The sequence below is a fragment of the Cricetulus griseus genome, chromosome 3, assembly GCF_003668045.3.
Source record: "Cricetulus griseus strain 17A/GY chromosome 3, alternate assembly CriGri-PICRH-1.0, whole genome shotgun sequence".
NCBI classification, from domain to species: domain Eukaryota; kingdom Metazoa; phylum Chordata; class Mammalia; order Rodentia; family Cricetidae; genus Cricetulus; species Cricetulus griseus.
Genome location: NC_048596.1, coordinates 101,061,650 through 101,066,025, shown reverse-complemented (window position 1 = coordinate 101,066,025; position 4,376 = coordinate 101,061,650). Strand labels below are relative to the sequence as shown.

Sequence of the window (4,376 nt, the reverse complement as noted above, 5' to 3'; positions counted from 1 at the left end):
TGTCCAGGGGCTGCAACAGCACTCAAGCGTGCTCTCTGGCTGGCTTTTGCTGTCCTCAGTCTCCCCTCGCCTTGAGGATTCTGTCTTATCTTTGTCCTCCCGTTCTATCTTCTCATCCTGTCTCTCCACCCCACCACCTCTGTCTCCGTAGAAACAGTTGTGCTGAGAACGGGAGGGCTAGAGGGAAGGAGGGAGGCTGAACTGTTTATAGGAACTGGAGTGGCTCCATCCATCAGCTCTGTTTGGAGAACAGACCAAGCATAATAAACAGATCGGCTCCTCCGCAGCTGCGCTTTCCCTGAACTTGGCCCTCCCAACTTTAAGTCTCTCAAGCCAGCTGGTTCTCAGGACCCAGCTCCCACCCTACTCCATTCAGCTCCCACCTCCAACCTCCCATCAGGCTGGCCTGGAAAGAGCTCAGATCTGGGGCCACTCTTGCTCTTTGGGCCACCTTTGCTCTGGAAGTGAGGGCAAATCACATTGTTGTATCTCCATTTCTCCATCTAAATAATGGGCTCATAAACACTCTAATTGCTAACACCTGAGTGCTTAAACATCCCCAAGGTTCTGGGTGCTGGATCTGTGGGAAACCTGGGGACAGTTAGATAAAACCTTGGCTGTGGTAGGAGAGGAGACTCTGGCTGTGGCTCAGGCCAGGAAGCTGTCAGTGGTGAGGGGGTTTTGGGATCTGAGGGTTTGTTTGAAGCTGGTCACAGGCCTCACAGCTGGAGAAATGAGTGGGCTTGGAAGGCATCTGAGTGGCCTATGGGGACAGCAGGATTTCAGCATGAAGCAGAGAGGTGGAAGGGAGAGCCAAGCTCCTGGCTCAACCTGGCTGCAGGAGAGCCAGAGTGCTTCAGCGGTTCATCCCTGAGCTCCCAGGTCCTTCAGCATTACCCAGCATTCTGTAATCTTCTCTTCTCAGCAGCAGAGCTTCCAACTTGCCTGACTCCACTTTTCCAAGTTGAATATGCCTTCCCAGGATTCCATCATGAGTCCATCCCTCCTCCCCTAAAGCCACTTACAAAGTAGAAAACCTACTGACTACCAGCAGCATGTGCTTTCAGAAAGAATTAGAGAACAAATGAAGGATTAATAAAAGTATGAATCAAAGAAAAGGAGACTAAGTGAGCTAATGAATCACTGAAAGCAGCTGGCATGTCTGCAGCCATGAGGATTCCCTAGGCCCTGCTCATTAAAGAAATAATCTCTCTCTCTCTCTCTCTCTCTCTCTCTCTCTCTCTCTCTCTCTCTCTGTCACACACACACACACACACACACACACACACACACACACACACACACACACACGTTAAAAACAATGACAGTGATGAGAGCTTTGACAGGAGAGTCAGGGAGAAAGCTGGGACAGGATAGGACCCAGGGGAACCCTCTCTGAGGACCTGATGGTGGCTGAGACGGAAGAGTTTAGAAGCAGAGAGACCCTGAAAGATCCCCCTCCCATTAACTAAACACCCTGGGAGAGCAGAGACTGAGCTTCTAACACTGAGGCTGGGAGCTCTGCCCTGAAGGTGGTGGCCTCTGAGACTCTCACTTCCTTGCCTAGAGTTCTTCAATTCCATTTCTGGAATCATGAAGAAAATAAGTGATGATAAGGAGAGGGATGGGTGTGTGTGTTTTGGGATCCAATCATTGTGGGGGCAGGGGTGAGAGGGCCCAATCCCAAAGGCCCCCACTTTTCATAAGTAATGCTATTCTTATTATTTTGCCAGAGAATGGATTTGGTCTCTGGTCTCTCCACATTTTTCATGTCTGCCTGTCTCACCAGCTTCCCCAACCATGTTAACATTCTTCTGTCAAGCCCTTTGGGTGTTTCCCCAGGATCAAGTCATGTGTAAAAAGTAAACCATGTGCAAATACAAATATGCATGTATTAGAGGGATTTTTATCATTGCTTTGTCAAAAATTGGGTTGTAATCTGTATAATCTCCTGTAACTGAAGAAAAATTCAATCATATTTGAAAGAAATCCCATCTAACAAACTGATATAGCTCTGTGCAGGATTTTTTGGAGTTCATGGTATTCCAATGTTAATGTTTTTTTATTTATTTAGTCATTCATTATTGATGGACATTTTCTCTTTTTTCTTTTTACATTTTTTTGAGAATTTCATACATAGGTCCTGTGTCTACATGATTTCTACCTCTCTCCCTGCCTCCAACTTCTCCCAACTCCCTCTCAAATTCATGGCCTCTTCTGTGATTACTATTGCTGCATTGATGTGTGTGTGTATAAATACATGCACACACACATAAATATACATATACTTAAATGTAACCTTCTGAGCTCATTTAGAAACGTGTATTCATTTGTGGCTGACCACTTGGGTTGGATAGCCTATCTGGGGCCTCGTCCCTGGAGAAGGCTGACTCTCCCTCTCTTAGCAGCTGTTAACTGATTGTAGCTCCTCATTTAGGGATGGCACGTTGAAGGGTTTCCCACATGCACATTGGAATGCCAGCTGGTGCTGTCACTGTGCAGGTCTTGTTTAGGTGGCCACACTGTGAGGATGTCATAGGTATACTTACCTGGCAGGGTTGATACTATGGTCATGAAGGTGGTTTTCTCAGGGTGAGGCTTCTCCATTGTACTTTAGATATCTTGACTCCTGCAATTTCCCCAAATGTGGGAAACTTGACTGCATGATTTGTGGTAGTGAAGAATTAGGTCCATGCTCTTCTCTGTTAATGATGATGATGAAGAAGAAAAAGAAGAAGAAGAAGAAGAAGAAGAAGAAGAAGAAGAAGAAGAAGAAGAAAAAGAAGAAGAAGAAGAAGAAGAAGAAGAAGAAGAAGAAGAAGAAGAAGAAGAAGAAGAAGAAGAAGAAGAAGAAGAAGAAGAAGAAGAATCATGCTGGAAGCTCCTGTCATACATAGAAGGTACTGTCTTACCACAAACACCCTGGGGCCTCTGGCTCTTGCGATCTTTCTGCCCCTTCTTCCTCAGTGTTCCCTGAGCTGTAGGTGTAGGGGTTATGTTGTAGATGCTATCAATTGGGGTGGGCCAAGAACCTCAGGCTCTCTTTGTGTCTGGAAGCTTTCACAGACACACCCAATGTGTGCTTCTTAATTCAAACAATTTGCCAGTCAAAAATTGCCATCCGCATAGATAGACAGATAAAGACATCAGTTATAAATGAAAATAATTAATACAAAATAATTAATAATAAATAATAAATAAATAATAAATTAATAATAATTAATAATAATATTCTAAATCCCTGTTGATTTAGAATTATACGAAAAACATTACATATATGGTTGTTTTGTCTGCATGTATGTCTGTGCACCACCTGTGTGCCTAGTGCCTAAGGAAACTAAAAGAATCAGATCCTCTGAAGCTGGAGTTAGTCAGTGGCAAGCCACATGTAGGTGCTGGGAACTGAACGTGGGTCCCCTGGAACTGGAGTTACAGTCAGTGGCAAACCACATGTAGGTGCTAGGAGGAACTGAACCTGGGTCCTCTGGAAGAGTAAGTAACCTGTGCTCTTAACCGCTGAGCCTTCTCTCCAACTCATGATTTAGAACTTTTAATACACCTTACATTTCAAAAGACAGTCGTGTTTCTGGTTCCCATCGTGTATGGTGGTCCCTTCTCCATGCTAACTTGCTAGGGCAGGCCCTGGTTGTGAATGACAATTGGGCTCTCATTGTTACAAGTCTAATTCCCTACTGCACAGTTGGTGGTTGCCAATTTGAGTTAACACTGTAGGAACTGTCTCTTGTTTGTTCTCGGCCATGTTTCTATGGTAAAACCTCACTGTGTGCTACAAACATTAAACTCTGTCTAGCACTTCCCAGTTAATGCCCTTCAAGCCTCTCATCTATCTATTGATTGAATATTTTTTGGTCTGTAATGTTTTCAGGGCCTTCAACCTATTTGATTTATGTCTTATATTGTTTTTATAATGTACTTTTTTGTAATTTTTCTTCAATGCTTCTTTTTGTTTGTTTGTTTCAAGATAGGGTTTCTCTGTGTAGTCCTGGCTATCCTGGAACTCACTCTGTAGACCAGGCTGACCTCAAATTCACAGAGATCCTCCTGTCTCTACCTCCCTGAGTACCTGGATTAAAGGTGTGTGCCACCACCACCCGGCCACTTGCAAGTTTTTAAGTAACCTGAAATAGACCTCTACTTGTGAGCTGGACAGATATCAAATTCTATTTGCTTTCAGATAACAACAATTATACCATCCTCATTTATTAAAATCAACAAGTCACTCCATCAGATAATTACATTCTGATATATATTTGGGATCTATCTGAGTTCCTGGTCTGTCTCACTAATCTGTGTTCCTGTTCTAGCTGCTGCTGATTGGTTTTGGTTTGTTTTGACCCCTGAAAGGCAAGTCCTCT

At 44.0% G+C, this 4,376-nt stretch overlaps 1 non-coding gene across 1 annotated transcript; it reads left to right on the top strand.

The window, feature by feature from the left end:
* The first annotated feature begins 2,541 nt into the window (after window positions 1-2,541).
* LOC113834895 lies at window positions 2,542-2,702 on the top strand. The gene has a single exon (XR_003483882.1). It is a non-coding gene; the product is annotated as a U1 spliceosomal RNA (small nuclear RNA).
* Window positions 2,703-4,376: the final 1,674 nt, after the last annotated feature.